This window comes from Cupressus sempervirens, chromosome 3 (assembly GCF_028749045.1).
Source record: "Cupressus sempervirens isolate cs-2001-9-10 chromosome 3, ASM2874904v1, whole genome shotgun sequence".
Taxonomy (NCBI): domain Eukaryota; kingdom Viridiplantae; phylum Streptophyta; class Pinopsida; order Cupressales; family Cupressaceae; genus Cupressus; species Cupressus sempervirens.
The window spans coordinates 783,739,404-783,748,442 of NC_143120.1; the positions used below are offsets into that span (position 1 = coordinate 783,739,404).

At 31.8% G+C, this 9,039-nt stretch overlaps 1 pseudogene; it reads left to right on the forward strand.

Annotated features, from left to right (window-relative positions):
• Positions 1 to 2,479: 2,479 nt before the first annotated feature.
• On the forward strand, positions 2,480 to 3,065 carry LOC149569135 (uncharacterized; annotated as a pseudogene).
• The last annotated feature ends 5,974 nt before the right edge of the window (positions 3,066 to 9,039 follow it).

A 9,039-nucleotide genomic window follows, 5' to 3' on the forward strand; every position in this document is an offset into this window, starting at 1 on the left:
ATCAATTTAGATTCCCTTAAAGACATCTCTACCTCAATAGGAATATATTTGCAAGCTCCTTCTCTTTTTTCTTCTTTTTCTCAGAAGGGTGGAATAGATTCCATTTTCTTTTGGTTTACTTTGTTATACTCTTTTATTTTTGCTATATTCAGATTTTTATCTTTCCCTACTTATACATAAATGTCCAAGGCTGTGTTTTTATTTGAGATTGATACACTATAATCCTTGGTGTTTGCTGAATTGTGTTTTTATTTATAATCCTCTAAATCCCCATCTTCTAATTCCTCCTTATCCATTTCCATTATTCTTTCAATTAACCAACTTTTTTCTTTTATCGCTTCTTCACTTTCTTCATCTTCTACTTCATAATTAAGGTCCTTAAAGAATTCTTATTCAACTAATTCAACTTCATCAAAAGGAAAATTTGAAACTATATTAGAGTTGTGTTTAAGGTTTAATCTAATAATCTTATCTATTTTATCAACATCAACCTAGTCACTTGATATTTTGGTTCTAAAATTGACATAAGTCCCAATTTCAACTTACATTTTTTCTAAAGATTTAGTTTGTTCTTTTGACAATTTGGACATGATCATGTTGACATTAATCAATTTAGAATCAAGCCTCAGAAGTAAATCTAATAGTGGATCTATTGTTACTTTCAAATTTTTTGATTTATAATGGTTAGCATACTATATAAGATCCTTAAAAGGTATAATAACTTCTTGGATGGAAGATGAAGCTACAAATGGAATAGCAAAAAAACATTGAATTTGAATCTTGGCACTTATCCTCTAAGTTAATGAATATATTTGGGATACCTATAATGTAATTTTTTTGCTCCATGACTTTGTGTTTGACAGAGGGCTCAAGGTGATCAATTATACTTACCATATTTAATATAGATAGAAAACAATTTGTTTCCTTAACATCTACCAATTAATTTTGAACATCTTTTGTTCTGAATTCATCCTCTCCAAGTTCAAGATCATCAGAGGACTTTTTCTTCTTTTTCCCTTCGAAATTTTGCTGGTTTCCAAGCATATTATTTTCTTCAAGGAGGTGTTAGAACTCCAACTGACATTATTCAAAACTTATATAGCTTCAAATTCTTTTTTGGTTTTCCTTTTTTTTGATTAGTACCCATATTATCTGGCTGTTTTTCCATTTCTTGAGTTGCTAGACTTATTTGTTTCTTTAATTCTTCTATATTTTCTTTTAATATGTCAATTTTAATACTATCAGTAATCAATGAAAGACTTTCATTCTTATTTCTAATATGCCTATTATGTGCTTCCAATTTAACTACAGTTTCCTTTTTTGCATTCTCTACTTCTATTAGATTGATATATTCTCTTGCATCATAGGTTGTTTTCTCTTTTTTTGGCCTTTTGTATCTTAGTTTTTCCTCTCTTTCCATTTCTACTCTTGACAAGTCTCTGTTTTGACCCCCCTTATTTTGATCTTTTGTTCGATAATTATAATTTCTAGGTGTGTTTATGATCGTGAGCCCTTTGTTGTGCTCTAATGATGGTGATTTATTATCCTTGTTTAAGTGACCTTAATGGGCTTTCTCCCACAAGATTAATTGATCTTTTAAGTCATTATGGATCAATATTAACTCATGTGCCAACTTCCCGTGTTTGTTTAAATTTTCTTGGTATCTTCCAAATACAAATTTTGGAGTGGACAATGTTCACATTGTTGGAGTTTATTTATATTATGCTCAATATATTATCTTCTAACTCTTTTATATCATCCCTACTTTAACAACTATTTATATCCCCTTTTTGATCTTTGCTTGTCTGTTGATTTTTTCCTTGTTATGTTTTCTCGGTGAGGCTTGTCCTCATGTCCATTTATTCAACTACTATCTCTCCTTCCTTAATGTCCTTTTTAGGGAAGCTTATAATAAATGCTAGCAATTCGAGGCCTTTGTGTGTTGTTGATAATTCAATTAGGTTGGTTAATAGATAGAGTTTGTTGATCCTCCATATTCTTTGTTTACTGATTTTCTATTTTTCCTTTTGGTTATTTTGAAACCTTTTGAAAGATTGTTTTAAGATTGGAGTTACCATTAATATGTTTAAAGCTTACTTTCTATGAGTCCTTATGTGATTATAAAAGTATGATATTTTCCCTTCTAACTTTGAATATTCTATATTATATATGTATATAGATCTGTTCATATATTGATCTAGACCAATTACTTTGGTGTCAACCTTCATCATAAAAAAAAAAAAAAATTGTAAAGACTGAAGATTTATTTAAAAAAAAACATCGAAGTATAATAAAACTTAACACAATCACTCATTATTTATAAGTTAAAACATCGAGAAATTCAAATTGACCTAATCATACTATTCCCAAAAGTAAGCCGCCCACTCCAAAGGCTGCAACGTCTTCCTGTGTTTGGAAGACAAAGCTATATAATATTTCTCAAATCAACCGATCCATTTGGTCGTTCCCACATGAAATAATGTTGGAGAGAATTTTTGGGTGGAGAAAAGCCTCCAAGTGCAAGCATCTGCTAGAAATACTCTTAAAACGCCTGCAATTATTACAAAACAAGAGGAAATCACAAGTTCAACAGTTTAGAAACGATCGTCGAGCTTCTCAAGAACGGGAGGCACAAAAACTGCTTGAAGCGTGCTCAACTCCTATACGAGGAACAAAATCTCTTGGATGGATATAATCTGATTCTAAGCTTTTGTGTATGTGTCATGGAACATATTCATTATATGCGAAGACACAAGGACATTCCTTCTGCTTTGAATGAAGAAGTTTCAAGCTTAATATTTGCTTCTGCAAGGTGTGCTGACCTGCCTAAGTTGCAGAGCTTGCGAGATCTTTTTGGGCAGAGATATGGAGTTGAATTTGTGTCTTTTGCATTGGATGAGAATTCTTATTCTTCTGTAAGACAGGAGATTATTGCTAAATTGTCTAATAAATTGACAACACTTGATTTTAAGTTGAAATTGGTGGAAGAAATAGCAGTCGAATTTAACCTGCCGTGGGATTCATCAGTTATATGTACAGAGCTTGGCAAGCCGAGGACATATTGATCAAACATTTTATAGGGTCAACTATGTCTAAATCCTTGGAATAATTGTACTGATTCATTTGAATCTTCCTACGTTATTTTCTATAATGCTAGATAATAATAGCACTGTTTTGTATAATAATCACGTCCATCTAAGTAATAATTTTGTGGTTAAATTATTGACATTTATGGAGCATGTAATAACTAGTTAGAAACATGTCAAGGTAGGTCGACTTGTAGTTCTTCATGTATATAAGTCATCACTAATTATTTTTCTTAACAATTAGAGATGGTATCTACATAAGTCAGACTAAGTATGTAAGAGAGAACTTGATGAGTTAGAAGACTCAAAACCAGTTGGTACTCCTATTGTAACCCGTTGCAACCTATCAAATGAAGATGATTCCAAAGCAGTGGATTAAATACTATACAGATCCATTATCGGTAAACTACAGTATGTAGTATATCAAAGACTGATATAGCAGAGAAAGTTGGGTTAGAGGCTATATTCACCTCTAATCCCAATGAATCTCATTTGCATGTAAAGATAATCTTTAGATATTTCAAGGGAATTGAATATTATGGGCCCTATGGTATGGACATAAGGTAATTTTACAGTGAATGTTTTTATTGATGTTTATTGGGTAGGTAACGCTGATGATCAGAAGAGTACAAGTGGTGGTAGATTCTTTCTCAATGATAGGCTTGTATATTGGACAAGCAAGAAGAACATTGAGTATCTCAATCAGCAGTTGAATCTGAGTATGTTGTTGTTGTAATTAATTGTACATAGGTAGTTTAGATCAAGTAGGTTCTAGAAGAAATTTAGGACAAGATTACTGAACCGACGGTTATATACTATGACAATATAGGTGCCATTAACATTTCAAAGAATCCAGTCATGCACTAGTTTAAGATTAAGCATAGAGCTATCAAATATTATTTTCTTAGAGAGAAGGTTCAGGAAAAGGAAGTAATAATAGAGTATGTGCTAACAGAAAATATATTCACATAACTATTGTCTAAGGATACATTTGAGTATCTAAGAGGTAGGCTAGGGATCATTCGCCTACACGAATTGAGCTCGAAGAATATACAATTGCATTAATTCAAATGTACTCGTTGAATATCTTTGTGTGTGAATTTATGTTTTAGGGCTACTCCTTAGGGGGTGGATATAGTGATATGTTCTAGTTAGTTAGGCTTAGTAGGAAAAATATCAAGTGTGTTTAGTGCCTTTGGTATTGTTGTCAAAGGGGGAGAATGTGTTGATAAAGGGGGGTAATTCTATGATAAATTCAATATGAGAGAACTGTGGTGAAAGGGGGTGCAAATGAAGAATGCTGAAAGAAAAAGTGTAATTTTTTTTGGTTTCTTAGTATTGATTGATGATGAATAGGTTTGTGCACAAAGTATAACTTTGGAAGAAAACAAAAAGAGTGTAGAGAGGGTTTCCATCAATTCCAAAGGGGGATATTGTTAATAAAAATGATATTGTATTGGAAGGCGATGTTTAGTGGTGTCATGATATAGATGTGATAGCATGATGATCTATTATTGTGTTGTTATTGATGTCAACTATTGACCTAATATTTCTACTACATTGTCAAGCATAAACATGATGAACAAGGTATTACAGTAAGCTTCATTGGTAGTGAACTTCATGGGAAAATTATGGATGCCTCTGAAGATCCATGATATGGTTGCTACTATTAAAGTGAATAAATGTATGATTCAGTGAATCAATAGTATACATCCTAGAACATTTAGTGGAAAGTGCTAGGTGATTTGATTAGTTTGTAAAATCTACAAAGAGTCAAGTAGATAAATCACAGGAAATAATAAATAACACTATTGAACATCTTTTTCTTTGACTTGATATTTTGGGGCTACTCCTTGGGAGGGATTGTAGTGATATGTTCTAGATAGGTCCATCATAGCAGATATCAAGTCTATTTAGAACCTTTGGCATTGTTGTCAAACGAGGAGAATGTGCTAATAGAGGGGGACAATATGAATGATGATATACAATTGAGAGGACTTCAATAAAAGTGGTAGAAACTAAAGAAGTGGTAAAATAAAAAAGTGGAAATATTTTGTTTTTTCTAGTATTAGTTGACAATGAACAAGTTTTTGCATAAAGCATCATTTCTGTAGAAACTAAAAGAGTGTAGAGAGAGTCACCATCAATGTCAAAGGGGTATATTTTTAGCATAAATGATGTCATTATGGAAGGTGATATTTAGTGGTGTCATTATATAGATTTGATAGCATGATGATCAATTCTTGTCATTGATATTAACTATTGACTTAATATTCCTAGTATATTTCTAAGCATAAACATGATGAGCAAGGTGTTGAAATGAGTTTTAGTAGTAGGTAATCCTTATGAGAGAATTAGGGATATATTTGAAGTTCCATGATATGACCACTAATTTTGAAGTGAATAATTGTATGATTTGGTGAATTGATAGTACAACTACTAGAACACTTAGTTACAAGCAATACATGATTTGATTAGTTTGTCAAATTTACAAAGAGTCAAATAGAGAGATCACATAAGATATTGAATAACACTATTGAATATCTTTGTGTTTAAATTGATGTATTGAGGCTACTCCTTAGGGGGAGTTGTAGTGATATGTTCTAGTTAGTTAGGCTTAATAGAGTAGATATTAATTATGTTTAGCACCTTTGGCATTGTTTTCAAAGGGAAAGCATGCATATGTTGAAGCGTGGGTGAGAGGACTCCAATAAAATTGGGAGAAACTGAAGAAGTGGTGAAAGAAAAAATTAGAAATATTTTGTGTTTCCTAGTATTAATTGATGATGAACAGGTTTGTGCACAAAGTATCATTTTTCTATAAAATATTTAAAGAGTGTATAGACGATTTCCATCAATGCCAAAGGGGGATATTGTTAGCATAGCTAATTTCCTGATGGAAGATGATGTTTAGTGGTATCATGATATATATTTGATTGCATGATGATAAATTGTTGTATTGTTATTGATGTTGAAACTTTTGACCTAATATTCCTAGTACATTACCAAGCATAAACATGATGAAAAATGTGTTTCAATGAGTTAGTAATGATCCTTATGAATGAATCTAGGATGTCTCTGGAGGTCCATTATATGATTTCTTCTATTGAAGTGAAGAAATGTATGATTTATTCTATTAATAGTCCAACTACTAGAATACTTAGTGACAAGCGATGGGCGATACTATTAGTTTGTCAAATTTATAAAAAGTCAATAAAAGAGATCTCAAGAGACAGTAAATAATACTATTCAAATTATATAGTTATGACCAAAACTCATTGACATGATATATGCAAATATAGGTGATCGATGAATAAGTGACATGGTTGTTGAATAAGTTAAATTCTATTATGTTCTCGAGTGATGGTAAGTTGACAATCAATGATTAATGTTGAGCTTGTGATGGTTTAGTTGAACTAGTTATGGTTTGGTGACGTGTCTTTATGATTGGAAGTGATGATCTAACATTACATTTTAACCCACTCTTATTGTGAGATTATTTATTTATGTAAATATAATATAAATGGGTTGTCTAACAACTTGTATAAGTATTCTGATATTTGCTTGTGTAACCTCTTTCTTGGGGATTTTGGTTGTAACAAGTTCAACACCTTATTTTGTTTCTTATCTAATAAAAAAATTATTTGAGATAGATAACTAGAGTTCTTATACAAGATCAACTTTTAGTTCCTTCATTATGATTTGTATGTAAGAACCTATATCTTCTTCCAAAAGACATTATTATCAGCTTCCAATCAAATATTGTCAACTCTTAACTTCTAACAACTCCATGATATCAATCTTTCAAAATATGACACCACTTAATCTAATTTATCCAAGATGGGATAAGATAATTCCTTCACATTATAATATTAAGTAGTGCATTTCATTAAGATGAATGTAAATGAAGTGTTACCTATTATAAACAAAGCACTAGCTTGGTTATCCAATAGTAGTGATTAAGATTATATAGGGTTTGTCTCTTAGGGGAGGAACCTAGATTAAATCCATAGGGGGTTATTGGACTACAAGATACTACCTTAAAAATAGTTCCTTGGTGATAAGAGGAGGAAATCCTTTCATGTTTAAATAATAAATCATCATTTAGGACTTTGGATTTATAAGACTAGGATTGAGCTAAATATGGGCAATTAAGAAGGTTGGACAAGGAAGATGAGGGTTGGGGTTGAGTATGACAAGTAACCCTAGGTGTAAAAAAATATTGAGTAGAGTCTAGAGGTGAAATTATTAAGAGCATTTAGTGGGGTTGGAAAATTGAGTTTGGAACCATCATTGATCACTTCCCTAATTAGGTCATTTTTTAATGATATCCTCTCAACCTTAGATCTGGGTATCATCACCTAGTGTTTTTTTTTTGAGTGAATGACATAATCACCAAAATGTTGTTATTTCATAAGTGGAGTAGTATTGATTAATAAAATTAGACATTGGTAGAAACATGGCTAGAGTTTTCAAATAAAATGTTGGAGATTAGATTTAGGGAGTTGAAGTGGTGGGCTTAATAATGTGAATCTCATCCATGAAATACAATCAGGCCCCTTCAACTTTCAATTTGGAATGTGAAGGCCCTACGGTATACTTTCCTTTCATTTGTTTTGGTTGGCATTAAGGATCAAATAAGTGCCACCTAGGTTACCTTAGCCAAATACATACATAAAACCATCAATAAACCAGTCATAGATAAACTTCCATTAATAAACCAATCACTATCATTGCATCATCAATTACAACTCAAATATTAAAATTTTAATTATCAAGTCCTCTCTATCTTTATTTTTCTCTAATATCGATTATGGCTATAAATATTTAACAAGAAAATTCATAAAAAAATGTGGTAGTATGTAACTCCAATATAAATTTCATTGCTAGAAAATACAGAGCAATGCTAATGCATGCATTTTATTTAAGTTATACTCATGTGACTTTAAGTCCATAACTAAATAATTGGAACAATAATCTAAATGAATCCATTGTATGCAACCAAGATATACAGCTTACATTTCCAACACATATTGAGAAAAACTTACACATATTTTGTCTTCCAATTTTACTTACATGAATTTAGTCGTAAGTGCATCATTCAATTGATTTTTTTCCATCTCAATCTAGATCAACCCATTGAAACATTTTTAAATCTTCCAATCCTAAATTTCTTACACCATTGTCAAATTACAAGTTTCCCTTCTCTATTTTCACCTTTTGAAGAAGAGCATCATGATTGTCGATAGGCTTCTAAGATATGGCCACTGTGTTCAAAATATCAATAAGAACACAAATCCTATTAAAAATGGAATGGTTGACACAAAAGAAAAACTTTATTATGCTTCCCTATGTTTCAAATCCTTTGGGATTTTATGCAAATAACTTTTCTTGTCAATTATATTACTAAAAGTGGCTAAAAATTGATCTTTATTTATTTTTTAAATATGAAAACATAGCTAACTAATAATCCCTCCCTTAAGTAGGTTCATAGGAAAATATCTCCAAGTTGAGGATGTGTGAGATTTATTGAGCTTTTTGTGGACTGGCATGTCAACTTTTTGATGCAGGAGCATCCTAGGCTTGTTGACAATCTTGCATGTTTGTGTGTTTTGGCCTTGGAGTTAGGGGACTCACTCAAAGGAAGAGGTGTGGTGCAATCCTTACTGAGTAGTTTCTAGTTGCAGTGTTAACTGAGGTACTTAGTTGGAGTAGTGTTTCTTGGTTCTCTTTTGGTGGCACTAGGTCATTGAAGGAACTCAACATACACTAGGATATCAATTTTTACTACATGGATAAGTTATTCTTGGTTGTAGCATTAGTTGAGTAGCTCGGTCAATGAAGGGATTTTGGTACTTGGCAGTTGGTGGAACTTGATAATGCTTGTAGTTTTGCTGATGCTCAGAGGTTGTTTTTGACACTCGAACCCTATGTTGCCTGAGTTGTTTGAGGG